This window comes from Meleagris gallopavo, chromosome 1, assembly GCF_000146605.3.
Source record: "Meleagris gallopavo isolate NT-WF06-2002-E0010 breed Aviagen turkey brand Nicholas breeding stock chromosome 1, Turkey_5.1, whole genome shotgun sequence".
NCBI classification, from domain to species: Eukaryota; Metazoa; Chordata; class Aves; order Galliformes; family Phasianidae; genus Meleagris; species Meleagris gallopavo.
In genome coordinates, this window is record NC_015011.2 from 87,727,721 (window position 1) to 87,747,113 (window position 19,393).

At 35.0% G+C, this 19,393-nt stretch overlaps 1 long non-coding RNA gene across 2 annotated transcripts in view; it reads left to right on the plus strand.

Moving 5' to 3' along the window:
* Positions 1-14,040: 14,040 nt before the first annotated feature.
* The window catches only part of LOC109369748, a 36,232-nt gene continuing 30,879 nt past the window's right edge, over positions 14,041-19,393 (plus strand). The window contains exon 1 of one of the 2 annotated variants that reach the window (XR_002119182.2): positions 14,041-14,516. This is a non-coding gene — a long non-coding RNA (uncharacterized LOC109369748). The remainder of the gene's footprint in view (positions 14,517-19,393) is intronic. The other variant, XR_002119183.2, reaches the window with a different exon arrangement.

Consider the following 19,393-nt stretch of genomic DNA (forward strand, 5'->3'; position numbering starts at 1 on the left):
GTTTTGCTTGTTTTTTTTTTACCTTCCATCTTCTTGTGTTTAGTTGGCAGATGCATTAAACATGAAGACTAACCAACACAGTCATGTTGATACTGATATTCTCACAAGTATTTTTCTGAGATGCAATTACTTTTATACATATGGTACATACTTGCATGTATCTTGTTCATTTGTACTGAGAAAAATGATGGAAAATAATTTAATTCTTGTCATAATCAGAAACTGAATCAGTACTAGTACTTAAAACATCCTGGTCACAAAGACATATGATATATCTTACTAAACCCTTCTGTTCCTGCTATTTTTACCTAAAATATAGAAACATATTTCAAGACTTGAATTCTGTCATATTGATGACACCAAATTTCAGCCCTTTGGTGTGTATCGTGTCAGAGGATCTTAAGCCATTTCAGCTGACACACTTATTCAGATGACTGCAACTGACATGCCTTTATCTCCTCTACCTTCTCTTCCCTGTTTAGAAAGAATACATTGCCTTGAAAAATAATACAATACTATTAAATCATGAGAGAATAAGTTCTAAAATCTGGCTGCTGAATGATGATGAACCATTAAGAAAAGAAAGAAATATTCATCCAAACATCAATCACATTTAGGTTAACCCAGGATCAATTTCTAGAACTGTAAACGCTGTATTTCCACAGCTGAAAAATCATGTTTATCTTCTGGGGCAAGCTAAACTTGGATTGCAGCAGCATTTGTTTGAAAATCTCCATGACCTTTTCTCCAATCAGTAGCAATTTCCCAAACTGCAGGTGTTTGGCTCAGACTATCTTTTTTTATTATTTCTGCTCTATTCTTGCCACAATTAATTTAGATAATTACTCTTGCTTCCACTGTCCCACACAATGTATTATTAATTTTCAGCTCACCCTTGCAAATTTGCAGGTGCTGGTAGGACTAAAAACTGTAAAGTAGGCCCAATGCCTATGACAGCTTACTTGCTACTCATGAAGAGCACAAACTATGCACACGTGCCAAGGACACAGGCTGTAAATATCCATCAACTACCACTGAAAAGAGCATGTCAGCAGGTTCTTCCACATCAGGTCCTGTCTAAAAGTAGACCAGGATCTAGATAGATGCTTTTATGTTCTTTAGCACAGACTTGTAACTTAATACAGTATGTGTTTTAGGACACTTGTACATAACTATTTTAGGTACATTATAGTATTATTTCAAGTAGCAGATATAGGTTAAGAAATACAGTACATAAACTTTTACTTCACTCTGCATAGAACCCTCCAACTTTTTTGGAGATTGGAGTATAATCCTTTGGCAAAGTATGCCTGTAACTGGATATTTTCTTCTATTTACATTATGCTTTTCTACTGAATACTATGTTATTTTACGTCTATAGAACTCAGACTACGCTAAAAAATGAGCATATAAGTCTCTGTAAGTCTCTAGCTGACTGTAACTATTGTATCTGCTTTCCTTGTGAGTATCCTTGGCATAATGCTTCCTGAAGGACGCATTCCATCCTGAAGGGTGAAGCAAACAATAGAAGCCATAATGCTTCCCAAAGAACTCCCAAAGAATGTTTTCAGGTTTTGTGGCACAAGGTTTGCATTTTGTTGACCATATAACCAGAAAAATAAATGCCTTCAAGCACTGATTAGCAGTAATGCTCATGAACAGAGTTTACTCTGACATGTGATTTGCTAAAGAACAGGAAACTGTTATTCCCATTTCTTCTGCAAAATCGTTCTTTAATGACCCAGAAAGGGCCATATTTGACACCAAGCACCTTGATTAAAGCTGACTACCCCCTTTGCTCTCTAATGTCTTGTAATTAGTAGTTTCCAAAAATGCAATTTTAGAAGCAGAGCACTACTTTTCACCATTTTTCAGAGTTAGTACAATACCTGTAGAAGTTGTATACTAGTTCTTAAACAAACTAGATCTTTCAGCGTTCAAGGTCTTTCTCCAGAGAGGTAGCGTCTGTGTCTGTGGAGATTTTTCCTACAGAAGAAAGGAATTATTTTTGAATCCTTTGTATTCAAAATCAAAAGTGTCCAAGTCTTAAGATCCGGAATGACTTCATTTTTTAATTAGACATTACCCACCAGAGAGAAAGCTTTCCTTGGAAACATAGTCCAGTTTGTTGTTTTCCCATCAGGGTGCCTCAGAACTAGTGAAGTGAGGGAGGTCCTAATTACAGAGCACAGTGACAAAATATCACTCTTCAGGGCAATGCAGAGGGATGAAAAGGTTAGAATGACCTTTTCATCCCTTTCCTGCATCAGTCTCAGATAACCTCCAAAAATGAGAGTTGAAGTCTGCTCTGCTTCCAAGTGGGACCAAACTGGAGGAAAGCAGCAACCTTAAATGACCTTTTGTTGAGAAAGAGAAAGGTTATCAAACCAAAAGATGAGGCTTTATTTACTCTGAGGTTTGAAACAAAACACATGTAATTGGTTCAAATGGCGCTTACCTCTAGACTGTCTCCACAGTTTACTTAAGGTTCCTTTGATCAGCTCAAGTACTTAACTTTAGGTTTACAATGTAGAGTGTTTAATTTGTTGAGAGTTTTTATTTGTGTAGCTAATATTTCATTACAAATAAAATCACTTTTGGTACCTCGTGGCAGCACTTCAAATATATTTTAGCACTAAAATCCTGCCCGTCTCAAGTTTTGATTGGTACAGTATCCTGACCATTTTTGAAGAAGACAGAATTTAAGTAATTAAATAAATAAAATAAATAAATAAATAAAATAAAAATAAAATAAAAATATTGAAGTCTTTACTGCTTTTACATCCAACAGAAGCATTCCCTCAATGTGCCATCTTCAATAGAGATTACAATTGCATTTACAAAAACTCAGACCAGAATGATAATTAAGAAGATGCAATAAAGCTGAAAAAATACTTTGTATTTACTACATAATTATCAGTGTAGCAAATTGTGTGATAGCAAGTGAGTTTGTGAATTATTTCATTTGTGGAGTTTACCAAATAATTAATACAAACTAATATTTCCGTACCTTGTTTTTTGCCTCTCTTTAGGTAACATGCAAGATTTCAATATGTTCATTTTCATACCTGTTTTTCTGACATATTATCATTAATTAGCAGCCACATGAATTTCAAATGGCAGACTGAGAACTAACATGAAAATATGCTCTGTGTAAAAGACGTTCTCCCTCAATGAAAAAACATCTAAGGTATCATATTCAAGAAAAGCGTGCTTGCTAATTCAGCCTTATCAGAACTGTTCATAAGTTCCTGTCTATGTGAGATACAGCTGAAACTTTTATAATTTTTTGTAGCTTAAATTTTCTAATAGCTATAATTAGGAAATAGTTTTTACTATATCATTTATTTATTAAATATACCTGATCCTAAGAAATGCCAGGGAAGCTTGTTACATGGATAATAGTGTTAAACTCAAAATAATTAAAGCTGATAGGGACCTATTAGTATTCACTTTCTAGTGAGACAGTATTTACTCTTATCCTAAGGGCTTCCTAATTCATTTTCTGCATAATATTTTTGATCTGTGGTCTTGCCACTTGGGAACAAGTCTGAGCAGCCAGCTAAGAACACCTCTTATCAAAAGACTCACATCATGTGGCAGCAGAGCTGATTATTTTTTCCTGTTCCTTCTACTGCTTAGAAAAAATGTGATGCGTTACGTAAAGGATCCACCTCTTCAAGTTTCAACAAACAATCTTCAGTATAAGAATAACTCACAGAATAAATTTTCCATTACTATTTCTAGTTCTTGATATTTGCTTCAGGAACTTGTCAGCAACAGTATGGGAAAAACAATCGACCTTACTGCATATATATTTCTTGATAATACCTTCCAGTAGAGACACTTCAGATGGCCAGTGTTTCTGAAAATAAATAATTTAAACCTTAATCCTGTCCAGATTCACAGAAAAGAAAAAGAAACTGTACAACTAAAGGAATATTTCGCATCACAAACTGAAAACATGAGACCTGTGGCAATATCTTGGGGACTGACTGCAACCAAATGCAACAGGAGTTTGAAACTGTCTTTGAGAAAAATTACTTAAACCATCCTGTAGAGCTGGTGCACTAGCAAGCTGTTCTGAGACACTCCTCCACAAAAGTGAATGGACATCAGCACCTCGCTGTTACAGCTGGCTCTTAGCCAGGGGATCTGCAGTGCCATGAGAGTGCCATCTCTCAGAGAATGTAACCCTGGCTGCTGCCCAAGGAGCATCATCTTCTTTCATGCCACAGGCTGAAATTATGCTCTGAACAGCACAAGGACTGGGTGACTAGATGAGTTACGCCCATGTTCACTCCAGGAGCTTGAATAGATGCAATGATACAATGCCTTTTTGATAAATGTTTGTCAGGTGTCATTCCTGAGAAAATCTGTTGCACCTATAAGGAAATTGGCTTCTCCCTGGTGTAATGTCCATAGGCTGGGTAGACTGGAGTATCATTACCCCTGCTTCCCAAAAAAAAGTCATTCTAGTGCCAAACATAACAAAAAGTGATGCTTACGGTACGTAACTGAACAAGAGGGGAAACCTAACTATCTTTTCAGCTATCTTATGGATTAACTACAACTCATATTTGAAATCTACTTTTTAAAAACCTTGGTTTTTATATATATTTCTCAAATTAGTCATTTTTTTTCTGTTCAAGAGTGAATTCTTAAATCAGATTTTCTTTGGAAAAACATGTGCATGCTAATGAATTTTTGTTTCTGGGTATTATTCATGTCCAATCAGACACAAGGATATTTTGCACTCCTATTCTATTGCATGGATATAAGATTGTCTGCTGCAAGCTTTCTCACAATGAAGATAAAAAATGCCTGGTCCATATTAGTTGGCACATTGCTATTCATTCACTCACCAATCTAGAAATTCTACTTGTAGCAACATCACAGAATCACAGAATCACAGAATCACAGAATTGTAGGGGTTGGAAGGGACCTCTAGAGATCATCGAGACCAACCCCCCTGCCAAAGCAGATTCCCTACACCAGGTCGCACAGGTAGGCATTAGCTTTTACAAAAATTTTCATAGGAAAAAAAACAAAACTGAAGTCATATTTAGGGGCTTACCTCTCAGATTTTTCATACAGTTAAATGTCACACCGGTCACACTTAGAAGTTTGCCTAAGAAAAATCATTAACCACAGAAAACTTTCTGAGCTCTCCATGTCTCACAGATAATCTTTATTCAGCAGATCTGTTTCTTCAGACGAGAATAAAAAAGGTAATCATACAGAAATCCAAGTCTAAACAATGCTACTCAAGGACATGGTACAGGACAAACAGTGAATTGTGAATCCCTACATAAATTTTACATATACACTCAAGTCTAAAACATTGAAGACATTGTCTTTAATCTTTCCAATAACATAGGTGAACCTGTTTGTGAAGAGGTACACAGCCTTCATAAAAATGTGTGTAAAGTCTCTACAGAGTCCGTCAGAGCTGACTCAACACAGATAAGTGAAGAAGGCATAAGAACACAATCATGGTTATAGTAATTCAGATGAAGGATCCATACAAGCTAGTATTCATTTTCTAGCAGTAGTCATAACTGAACACAAAAACCATAAAAAATACAATGTGAGAACTAAAATCGTAACTGTTTTTCGTTTACTTGCTTATCAATGAACAACTGTGAGAAGGAAAGCACCTCAGCAACTTTCTTGCCATGGATGTTTCCATAACTTCTAAGTGATCCTTTATTTCCTTGTAGAGATACTAAATGTATGCACTATATATTTTTATCTGCTATACTCATTTGATTGTGGATTATGGGACATAAAGTCTGGGACAAGTGATTGCGGTACAGGAGGTGGATACTTTGCTTCTCTTGGTGAATCTTCATCAAACTGAATCTCTTTCCTCATTACTAAGATACTTTATCTGTTGAGTAGATATATTGTTAATGAGACATCCTTTCCTCATTTCATGCTGAGGTTAGTATCACCTGCTCCTACATGATGCTGACAGTAGCAGCACTCTTATTTGCATTACACTCTTTAAGCTTGGATGTAATACTTAGCTTTACCTGAATAGTGCATTATTTTCTTGTTCAATTAGTGAGTGCAAAACACAGCAATTCTGAGCCTTTCACAAACTTAATTAAAAAAAAATAAGGTTGGATTTTTCCTCCATAGATGTGATTCTTCTTCCAAGAGTTCCTGATTGAAGTATTAAAAAAAAAATAAAAAAATCACTTCCAAAATCTTCAGTTCATTTTCTAATATATTATGCTGCAAATGCCAAAGACTTGCTTTTCCCACTGGATAATCATTTTTTTATTTAAAGGATTGATGTGTTCCCTCTAATTTTTTTTTCTCCATGGAGATTAAATAGAGACAGCTGATTGAAACACAATACAACGAAAAATTATGCATTGTATATTATGTGGTGTATTTTAGCCTTTTATTATAATGTTTGTTCATGACAATGTGCCTTTATATTCTCTGGTTTATTCTAAGTGTAATCTTTGTTAGAGCAATATGAGATACCTTTTAATGTATTTTCTCCAGTAAAAATGTCATTGCAACTTGAAAACAGTAGCTGCAATAGTCTCAAGGCTTCTTTAAAATTCTAGTACTTTCTCATTCATAATCAAATTTAAAAAAAAAAAATCTGCACACTAACTTCAGTTTTGAAACTATTCTCAGAAAGGTCTGCAGAGAGGAAAATCAGTCGTTGCTACATTACAACAGAGTTTGTGATTATAGGCTGCAAAGCTGACTTGAAAGTAATCACCTAGAACTTTCAGAAATAGAGAGGTGAACATGCATAACTTATTCCCCAGGCTGTTCTAGCTGCACTTGTTGTATATTAGACTCTGTATGATTTCCCATTTATTTAATCTAAAAACTGTTCTTCCCTGTAGTTGTGAAGTGGTGTCTCTTGCATATAAGAGTTTTGTATTTGCCAGTTAGGAAAGAGTTTGCTTCTTTAACCAAGTAATATTTTTAAGCTGGAATTTTGTCAGTCAGCATCTCATTAACACATACACAACAAGCTCAGTAGTATACTAGGACAAAAACATGAAGACATTAATTGGTGCTGTTCTTATATCATTAGCCACTTTCTTTGAGACTTACTTTCTGTAAGTCAGTATTATATTCCCACCAAGAGGCATGACAAGATAAAATCTATGTTGCTATTAAAATTGTCAGACTAAATCAAGACACAGGTCTAACATTAATGCTCAGTAGCAAGATAGCATAACAATTGCTAACCTACTTGTGAGATGTACTGACAATTTTGTGACCTAGCCTATAAAATGGCAAAGGCAGCTACTTAAATGCTTCACGTGAATGGTGTTTCTCAGAACATCAGACAACAGATAGAACTTGGGTAATTTCTTCATTTTCATTGTCAAGATATTATCCTACTTTAATATAAATTTCTGATAATGCTTTCTTACTTTTAACTACACCAAGAAATCCTGAAGTGTTAATTAAACCATTGTATTTCATTCATGGAATAATCTTATTATAAATTCTTCAAGCAAAAATCCTTCAAATCATTACAGGATGAGACGAGATTTCCTTCACTTGTGAACTTCCCTTGTCTTTATCAAAAAGCACAATACAATGTTCACCTGGAAACATTGCTCCATATCCTGGTATTCCATGTACTCAGTCTCATGTTTTGGTTTGAAAACTTTGCCCTGTTATTCTCTTATGTTCTTGGGAAACAAGCAAATCTGTTTTCTTCAAAACTTCTGTTTTTTAAGAAACAACTAATGTAAATGATATGTACCCAGCTTGTCAGGTTACTGCAGCTATTCTGAAAAAAGACAGTCAACGCTACATTTATTCTCAGAAACAGAGGACTGAGCTCTTGATCAAAACTTGGAAATATTACAAAAATACTCAAAGCACTTTTTCTCTTAGAGGAAACTTAAATATATAGCTGACATTGATTTCTAACTCCAGCAATCTTTTCTATTTGAGATAACAGTTAGCCATGGAAATAAATGACCAAGTCAACTACAGCCTATCTACAGAGGGCTACTTTTAGACAGGGACTGCTACTTTGGTTTTATAGATCCCATTTGCCTAGAGGCATAAGTTTTAATAGCTACAGGAGCAAACAAATCTTTACATACTTCTTGGCATTTGCAACTATGCTAATGAAATGCTTTTAAAGTTTGTCGGAAACTGATTCCCCTCTCATGTACAAAGGGTTGCTTGTCATGCTGCTACTTCTTCCCACTTATACCTCCTTTTAGTAAGACAACTGACACTGCAAGATTGCTGTTATAATTAACAATCTGCAAAATTGAATGATGCATTTCTCACCATACAACTGATTATATCCTCTTGTCTACTAACTTTCAGAGAAACCAAACATCAAACATGGAAGTGTAATGATGAATAACTAACACTTAATTTTAGAGATTATTTTATCATAGATCTCATCTTGTTTTTTTATTTCCTTTTCTGGCTTTCATTCCTCTCCGTTTTGGTTAGAATTCTACTTCTTAACCATATTCTTACAGTCTTTGTAATTTTTTTAGTTCTCTTCTAAGTTACAGTTGTCTGAAAACCTAATAAGATATTATCTTTCTGAAATCTTGCCACCTTAATTTATTTTTCATCCAAAGAGGCTCAGAGCTAAGAGAACTTGCCATTCGATTTGCCTGTGTCTGAGGTAACAGGGGCCAAAGGTGGTGAGCTCATCTTGTTTTGCAAGTGGGTTTTTTTGTGTCCACTGCACAACCTGACCTACCTTAAATTTTCTTCATTACTTATCTGGTTATAAATCATTTTAATCATATCAAAGAAGAAGTTTTGATTCAGAAAAATCTTTGGTGGGTAATTGGAATGTGTTAACTTGCCCTAGTTCTGTTTAGATCTTTTATTAATAATTATGAGGCTGTGTTTTTGTTTTTTTTTCCCCCTAATGAAATTGAAGTTGTGATTTATTATCAATAGTATGCTTGGAATTGCTTCCCTCTTCTTTCAGTTGGTTATATCTATTACAGAATTCTTATTTATAGGTACCATATTTGAGGTGATTTAAATATATTAATAAATAACATTGATAGTGCTGGGTGCTGGTACTCCTGTAACATTTAGCAACAAGCCCATCAGTTATATTTTTAGACTAGCAAGTACAAAATTAATAAATTCATTTGATTGAAAAATAGCAGCTTGAGTGAGATACTAGACAAATAGCCAAACAGTTTTAAGACATTTGCATTAACAGCAGTCTTTCTGTATTACCTAATACTATCAAAGATCTTAAACTAAATTAGAAGCCAGGCATATTTTAAAAATACGTTAACTTGCAGGTGACTTTCACTGTCTGAAATCTTTAAGTGGTTCCAAATAGATTTTCTATCCATTTCTGGGCAGGCTTTCAACTATCATCTTCACTATATGATTTTCCTGTATTCCTCAGATATGGAAGATTGCATTTATTCAGAGGTAATCTTTTCAAAGATTCAGCTCACCAGGCTGATTTTACAAACTTAGACATGGATAGGTATGTACTGTGTGAGGTACTAACTGCCAATCAGCTATGAGCTAATGGATTTCACCGTTTCCAGTTTAATTAAGTATTGTAGGTGTACAGAATTAAGTAATATATTAATAATGAATATTAATGAACTAAGGCCTTCACAGTTTTTAATTTAGCAAGATTATCTCAAAAAATCTTTAAGTATTAACACAAAAACTTGAATGGAAAATAGCCATGAAGGTACCCTTTCAGCTATGCTAGAATACATTCTACCTCTCTCTCAATTTGTTGATATAACTGCAAAGAGATTTCAGAATCACTTCATATTATGTTGAGTAGTTATGCTTTTCATTTGGTTCAGCCCTTGACAGATTTTCCTGTACCAAGAGCACAACTGTTCATCAACATGAGGGACCCTTGCGAGCACAAAACAATTCATCTGGTAGGTTGCACTGTCAACACTGAATAAAATGAAGGCCAGGTACCTCATACCGGTTTTCAGGAAACATAGTGTTTGTAAGTCCATAGATAAGGGCTGTTGATTAGTAGTGACTAATTCTTGTCATCCATCCTTCAAACCACAACCTACAGTTTTTTAAAGAAAGTCTTGAACAGCTAGCAGAGAAACGTGTGTGCATATGTTTGTATTGTGAGAGGAGGAGGGAAAGGGTAGAGAATCAGTATTGTAAAAAAACAGAAAGAATAATTAGAAGCAGCACTATAAAAACAAGATTTTTTATTTATATCCTTGCTTACAGCACCTTCTGTACAAAAAGTCAAAAAGCATGCAGGGCTTTTCTGAAAGTTTACAAGTCTTCTAAAAGGTCACCTTCTCAAAGTTGTTCCACAGCTCTCTGAAGCATGAAAAGCATAGAACATAAAGGCTATAATATGAAGGTAATACTGTAAGGGGAAAAGTACAGAATGATCTTTTAAAGTGGTCTGGTTAGACTAGATTCACTGAACTAAAGGAAGGCTTTTATTCAGAAATGGGCTGATACAAAGATACTTAAGTGAAGATTTTGTACATAGGGCTCTGAGGAGAACTCTTTGTTCCTTATTGTCTAGGAATTCAAATATGAGTATTTGATCAATTAATTTTATAAATGGATACTGCCTTCAGATGTTAGAGTAATTAAGTTAGTTTTCCGGAAGCACAAATATGAAATTCAAATAGATTTAGTCCTCACTTCTTAAAGACACATAAGTGAGGCGATACACTTACCTTAATATGGAGAAGACAAGATACATTTAGAAAGATCTACTTATTTGTACTGCAGTTAACATACCTATAGTTTCTACTTTCCCGAAAGAATGAATGGTGGTGGAGAATATAATGAATATTAATGCAAAAAGAACATGGTATTCAGAAGGAAAGATTAAAGAAGAATAATTCAATGAAATTCTAGATCTCTATAGATGAGAGTTGTTTCCTCAAAGCAGGGATATAACTGGAGCAATAGCAAAACCTTTCTATCTTCAAGCTGCCAAGAATCATGCATCTATTGATAGATGCTGGCAATAAAATAAGGAAAGATAACTATTTGTACATGCATAACACTGAGAGTCCAATTTGGAGATGAGAAATTAATAAAGATTTGGCAAATTGAATCAACCTAAAGGGATATTCACTTGAGTAAAGTTGGGTAAACAGTTTTTACTCTGAAAACAAGCCAAAAGTTAAAGGGACATGGAAAGGAAGTGGAGAAAGACTGGGTTGGCACATAATAATCACTTTCTGAAAAGTAGAGTTGGCTTAACCACAAAACCAACAGACATGGTTCACATAAAGATCCTTCGGGAAGAAGCTGTAAAAGCAACACGAGTTTATGAATATGCAGACAGGTTGTCTGATTTAAACAGTCTAATGTTTCAATATTTTAGTAAGATGAATACATTGGGTGGCCTTGAGGTAGAATGCCAATGGAAAAGTTCAGAAAAAAGTTGATAACCATAAGGGCTAATTCTTCATAAAGCACATGTAATCCCTAAGCAGCAAATTCAGAAATTCAGTCCTTGTAGTCTTGTGACAATTTATGTGCATTGATTAGGATCTTGACTGGCGATTGCAATTAAAGGAGAGATAGAACACCAGAAACAGAATTTCGCTTACAGCTTTTTAAGATATCCTTTCTGCTGCATTCTTAAGTTGATTTCAGTGCTTTCACTTGTCATCTGTCCTCCAGATCAAATTGTGCAGGAGTGGAATGTTCAACATCTTATTTTAAAATGGAATAAAATACTTACATGATGTCCTTAAATGACTCAAAACTGCAGTGGAAAACTAGTGGCCATTATTTCCTTCTGTGCATTTTTGAGTCACATAACAAACTTCTGAATACATGTAAAAGGTGATAAAACTGCTTTTTGAGATCAAATAGTTGATTTCTTAACAGATGCAGAAAAGGAAAAGAAATACTTAGCAGAATCTGTTAAATTTTACTAACTGGATCAAAATATCCTGTCTCCATTGTCTAAACAATAGATCTTGAAAAAGTGGCAAAAAAAAAAAAAAAGGAAGGAAGAAGAAAGATGTAAGTATAGTTCAAGGGACAATATTTATGTGTTAATGTAAAAGACAAAATAGGAGTGGAAGTTGTGTGTCAGGGTCCTGATTCACCAGTAGTTATAACTGGAGATACACAAGGCATTTCTTCCACTCTCATCTAGGAAACCTTAATGAAACCTATTTGGTTCTGCTATCACAAAACTTGAAGTGAGCACTTATTAGAAATATGCAATTTTAAATAGTTTTGGATATGAAAAACTTGTATTAAATTGTATCTTTAAGGAAAAAAAAGTGGATACTATGAAAATCAGGAGCAATATACATGGAAACCTGAGCATAGAAATGAAATTAATCTAGTGAGCATAGACTTTTCTTGAAACTGTTTGAATGAAAACTGGTTCTTTATTTTAGTGTACATCTTTTGTATGTGGGATAGGAAGAAAACCCTAGAAATAATTAGAGTTTACTAGGTCTGTCAAAACTGTCAGCAAAGTGAGATCATTCAAATCCTTCCCTGTTGATGATTTAGATGTATGAATGCAAGGGATGTACTGATAAGGAATTTAAAATAAAAAAGTAGCACACATGCACACACACACACACACAAAAAAAAAAACAAACAAAACAAACTACAGCAATAGATTTTCTAGAATAAAATTACTCTAATGTGATAGTACAACTTAAAACTTCCTTTCTATGGAAAAATACTTCTTGTATCTTGCATGGGAGGAGCTTTCAGGCTTTTCCCTAGAAAGGCTTTGCCTGTCAGATCATTTACAATTTGGAAATGACAAATATCTTGTCATTTCAACACTAAATGTGTTTTATTCATGCAGCCTAAAGTTATGCATATAGCTTTAAAAAGTAAACTGTGTTTTATCTCCTCACTCCTTTCCTCTTACATATGTTTGCAGCTAAGGGGAGGACTCAAGAAAACCGGCCAAAGTGACTGTTTATTTAATGGAACTAAAACACTTCTAATTTGGGCAACAGAGCTGAGTCACTGCTCACATAACTAATTAGCTCTATTTTCTCTTTGGCGTGTGATGTTATTTCAACTGACACTTATACTGAATATAAGTTTTATATATATATATATATATATTATATAAGTTCAGTGGGACCCCACCAGTGGAAAAATCTCAGGTTGGAAACTCATACTAAGAGTCTATTGTTGTCAATGGAACAGACTCATAAAAGTTTGCTTTTTAAATGTCTCCACAGGACTGAGGAACTAATAGGTAAGCTAGCTCCTTAAATGAAAACTCCTAAGTATTAGAACTACGAATAAATCTCATCAGAGATTCAAAATCTGAGTTGTTTCTCTCACTCCATCAACAAGAAAAGATCCTAAATAATTACTTATCTATTTACTCCTAATTGTGTATCAATTGTAGAATAAAATTTGAGCATGAAAACTTCACTCTAAGGCTTGCTGAGCCTCAGGCAAGCTATTTGATGTACCACTGAATTTGCAGTCACAATGTACTAAAGACTGGGTATGTGGAGCTACAGGAATGTACTGTGCTGTCAGGTGATGCCCAGAAATACCTCCTAGTGTTTTGTTTCAGAATAACAATGCAATGAAATGTAAATAAATCAGAGTGAACTGGCTTGTTTCAGAGTTTAACTAGAAAATATGTCTCAAATCTGTTTCACAACTGTGCTGTAGATTAGCAGAGCTTCAGAAAAGCACTTGAATTTAGAGGACTGCTCAGACAGCTGAAAAGAAACAGTTATTGGTTCTCTCTATTTCTTCTCTGAATTTGTACAGGAGCATTCTAGACATTTTCTTCCTACATTAGGAAGGTAACAGGCTGGCCAAGGATAGATTGTGTATAGCTGGTGATACATGTCTGAGCTTTTACACCTGTGGGAAAAAACGCATCAGACTGTGGGTAAGTGTCAAGTTAACTGCTTTTAAAGTCTTACATGGTTTTCACAGATGATGCCATTTTTAATGAGAGTCTCCTGTATAGTGTCAGAAGAAGAAAGGGAAAGAGCTCTCATGCTGTTTAGAATGAGTTATAGATGAGTCAGTGTTACAAAGAAAACTATGTGGCTTAACAGTTTTGATACAGGTGCCACACGCATCATACAGGATGTAGCAGATGGGAAGGAACTGTTGACTTTAAGCAGACTCTTGATGGGTAGCACCAAACAAACTGCAGCAAGGCTGCTATTAGTTATACTGCACTGCAGCATACAGTTTTCACTTCTGGCTTCTGGGACTAGAGCACTGCAGCTACACTGCAGGTTAACCATGGTAGAGACAAATAAGCATTTTGTTTGTTTTGTTTCTTGTCTTCCAGCTTGTCTTCCAGGCTAGCATTTACAGATTTCCAGTTTATCACAGAACTGACTATTATTAGGGATGTTAATAAAAGTTCTGATGCAATCTTTTGAATACTAGGAGTAAAAGAAAAGTTTAGAAATGACATTGAAAAGGGAAACTCCTCCAAACTCAACAACACTTCTGTGAGTGACCACTCTTCAGTTTCTCCACAGAAATTCATCCTGGTGTGCACATCACAGGGAGCTCTGGTGAGTAACCAGCTGTCATGTTATTGATGTTATCAGTTCACTGTACACAGTGGGCATTTTTAGCAGCCCACCACTATTAAAACAAAGCACACTTTATGAAAATGATTCAAGTATACAGTGGGGGTATAAAGATGAATAAATAAATCAGTGCAGATATGCTGCAGTGCACTGTGCTCCATTATAAAAGAACTGTCAGAAATGTCTAAGCCAACACCAAGTCAGCAGACTACTGCTCCAAGATCACTGCACAGAGTGAAATGGAGTGCTAAATAAAACAGCTGAGATATGGATACTTGTTATGCATGCAAAGCTTGTGGTCACAGTGACCAAAATTCAGTCAGGTGTACATCAATACATAAAAGAGTCTGGTCAGAAATTCTGACCATCGTTCTGACACATGGATTAGCAGACAAAAGGCATCAGAGAAGTCAAAAGTTCAAATGTGCATTTCTCCATAGCTAGATATTGTTCTTGTCTGTGCTTTTGATATGTTTCTTTTTATTACTGCAAATTCCTTTTTTTTTTTCCCCCCCAGAGAAATTATAAATTAATAGTGAAGGTCATGGAAACTATTTTGATCCAAGATATCCTTTGATTCACTTGCATTCTACAAAGATTACTATCTACTTTGTTCTCCTTGTCACTTATTCCAACAGGGATAAACAGTCCTATTTTGTTTTTACTCTACCCAGGTCAGATTATCATAGCATTGTTGAAGAAAAAAATCCTTTAAACAACAAGTGACCTTTGGTTTCATCATCACTACAGCAGAAAAGGGTAGCAATACAGCTCATTTTCAAAACAATTCATCACTAAAGGGTGTACACAAGATAGTCATTCCTGCACACATGGCTCTGCATGTAGATTTCTTTGCTTTACTTGACATTGTGTTTCATTTATGAGATTTCATAAAACTCGAATATTAAGACAATTTTAAAAATGGAATGAACAACTGAGTGAGATGACATATCGGTTGCTTCTCTCAAAGTTACTCTTCCTCTTTTTTCTTCACTCTGTGTTCTGGGGTGGCTAGATGAAGGGAGAGATTGAAGTTAAGAAAAATAATAACTAGTAGTAAAAATTGGTGAGCAAAAATATAAATTGATTTTAAGGAGATCTCCATTAAAAATTTAAGTTGAGTCAAGCTTGCTTACAGTACTTGAAAAGGATAAACAGAGCTGCTGTCAACTCTCTCTTAGTTTCAGTTTTGTGCTTGTTCAGTTGGTCCAGAGTTATTCATATGTTATAATTCACAGACTGAAACTTTTCAATTCTTTGTGTACTTAGCACACTTCCAGTACTTTAGCATTTTATTGGTACATTTAGTAGTTACAATCAAATGAATGCTATCATTCATGTCTAAGTGTTCTCATTTAATCTGTTGAGCATAGTATGGGGGCAGTTGAATTTTCACAGACACGGTTGATCACAATTGATAGGAAGTTCTGTGTTCTGCTGCTGCTTTTCATCTGTACAGGCATTTTTTAGTGCAGGATGTTTCTAGCAGTAGGTGCTATTTGTTCTACTAGCACAAGTGAACTTGAACTTGCCCTTGGCTTTCCTATATGAAAGGTTTTTCTAAATCCTGTCTAGTTGACTTGATTTGGATAATAAGATGAATTTAAAGTTAGCAAGAGGTTAGCTATTTGTCTTTATTGAACATCATACACATAAAGTGATATTTCAAACATACCCAATATCTGGATTCCTTTCAATTGCCAAAGCGAACAGAGAGGAGACTATGAACTACTATGAAAGGCTGCCTAAGCTAACGGGACAAGTCATCAAGCACCCATGCGTACAGTGTGAAAGCATGGCTTTCTGGGATTTAATTCTGTTTGCTACCCTCCAGTTGTTAAACAAGTGCTTCATTTTGCGTGACCTGCTGTGTTTTCCATGAAAAGTGAAGTTTACAGGGCTAGTTTAAGCTTTTATGCTTTCAGTTGCCAATAAACAACTCTTAGTTCATTTGACTTTTTACTACATTAGCAGATTTTACTTCTAAAATTCATTTAAGCTGACCACTGATTCACAACTGCTGTTGGCAGAGTCATTTTTGATAGAGTGGCTTCAGGGAAACAACTTAAGGGTTTTATAAGCAGTGTATTTGGAGAGGTACACTAGTAAAATTATCCAAAGGTTATGGGGTTGCTGTGGTGTGAATACCTGAACAGGTTGAGGAATGGAATTTACACTAATAGGCAGCTGAATAGTCATCTTTATATTTACTACAGAAAGCTACCACAGTAGCTTGGTGACATCACAGAAGTTTGAGCACAGTCAAAAGTTTTGTGTAAATTTTGTAACACAGAAAAACAGCCATGGAAAAATACCGTTGTCCATCAGGCCATCAGGTAGGGAGAAGGCAGAAAATTATTAATTTGTTCACTAGGCCCAAGGGCAAGCCTCAAATAATAATTTTTCTCAAAATAATAGGACAATATTTTATAATTTGTGTAATTAGGAATCTAATCCTTTATCTTTGCCAGAAAATGTGTGATTTTCTCAGGAATCTTGTGTAAATATGCAAAACATAATAAAAGAAAACTGACAGGTAATAAGCACTCCTTGTTTTCCCAACACTGTAAAATTCAAACCTGCAAGGATTGACACCTCAAAACAAATTAGAGGCTCTCAAAGATTGGTCTGTCTCTCCAAAAAGGAACAAGAGTCATTTTGAAATATAAGCTCATGAATAATTCTGATCTCCAAATCAACTACTTGTCACTTGGACAAGCTGTCAAAATGTAAGCACTACTGTTTCTTCAGGAGATACACATTCTGCTCTATTATTAACTTTAAAAATATTATTAAGATATTAATTATTGAAACTTTATCATTTCAATTCTATAGCTCTTTTAGGTACTCCATAATGGATTGTCTATTTGTGTGAGCACTGAACATGCTTGCTGCATAAACAAGAGCATGGTTAACAATACTATGGTTCTTCTCTTCTTAGATATCACAACCACATTTGTACACTAATATAACCTGATGCTCAAAACGCATACAGCAAAGCTGTATTTTAGGATTTGGATTCCAACTTTGACTTTTCAAATCTTTCTTGTCAGTCATGTGATTCCTGATCTCATACTAAATATGACATTTTTTTTCAGTTCTGCCAGAGGTCAGTGAACATGGAATAGGCTGCCCAGGGCGGCAGGCATGGCCCTGAGCTGCTGGAGTTGAAGGGACATTTGGACATCACTCTCAAGTTTGGATTTTGGGTGGTCCTGTGTGGAACCAAGAGTTGACTCAATACTTCTGAGTCCCTTCCAACGTAGGATAATTCTATGGATAATACTAAAGTCTCAAGCTGATATTTTTTCCAAGGCTCAGTAGTAACCTAAAACAAGAAAGCTGGAATTGCAGCTCTTGTTCTACTGAACCTGAGTGAAAGCGCTGTAGTATAACCTGAAATGTGATAGAACTTGCATTACTTCCACCAGTTTTACAAAAAGCGGATGTTCTTTTCCTTACATTTTTAGTTGCAGAAAGAAAAAAAAAAAAATCAGCACAATTTCTTTTGCATTAGACACATGCTAAACAGTGACATCAACTTACTTTTAGCTGGAGTGTCAGATGGCTGCACCCTTGGATATCTGTACAGAATCTCTTTACCATTACATTTCAAATAGTCAATTTTTTTAAAAATACTGACTTTCTAATGGGAAACAGCATGTAGCTTTGTTAAGCTTGATTAGGCAAATTTAATTGGCTATAGTTAATGTATTTATGTGAAAGACAACTACTCAGCTTAAGCATGGTTCTTAATCTTTCAGTAATTCAAAGTAATTTAACTAACCATAAAATCTTTAACTTTTAATGAGCTGCATTTCAAGTAACTTCCCATTTTGTCTCTTTATCTGTTCCTTAAACTGTGTGATTCACAGTTTTCATGCCTCAGATAGATACGGCTATATGCCTTTCCACTACTTTGGTTGTTTGATCTCTTTCCTTGTATATGCATCTTTTCTGACAATCAGGCATTACCTAGTTTAGAGTTTTACCATTCTGGATCACATACTCCATAGATGTAATTAGTATCTCAGCACACCAACAGAGCTTTCCCTGATGTTTATCTCCTTCCTCTCCTTGTTCATTAAAGCTGCTACATTCACATAACTGCAACCACCACAGGAGTCAGCAAGAACATGGTAATCAGAAAAATCAAACCTTATACCACTGAGCTGTGCCAGTACAACAGATTTGTTTGAGAAGTATTTTAACCTTTCTAAAAATGTCCTTCCCTCTGGGAATTTCATCGTCCTTTTTTTCTGCATTTTCTGTTTTGTTCTCAGTTTGGCAATCTCTAGTAGAGAAGTAAAATTCAATAGGATGTTCAATACATAAATGGCCAATGGCAAACATTTGCCAAAGAAAATCCCTTCTTAAAAAAATAATTGTTTTCTTGATTCTTATTTCACACTTCAGTCCTACCTCTTATGGCACATCTCAATGCATGTCCACTCCAGCTACTCAACTGTAATTATTTCCTCTCAGCAAATACCAATTATTTTGATCTGTCTGTGGTTCACCTGTTTTTCTCTGATAAGTTTTTCTTAATTCTCACCTAATAGTTAAAGATGTCCAAATGCTTCTTAGGCCTGTAATTTTCACTTTGTTATATAATGAACACTTCAATCAATTTACAGTTCATATTATTTGAAATATGCAGTGTGGAATCTAAAGAACAAACAGCTGTTTGAAAAATGTATATTACAACCTTAATCACATCCTAATTGAAGTCAAATTTAAAGAATTTCAGAATTTTACTTCATTGTTATTGTTATGTTCATGCCTGTGACTTTTGAAAGTAGGTCTTTTTTGAATTTTTTTCAAAATCTTTACCAAATCTCTCTTCAACATCTACTTTA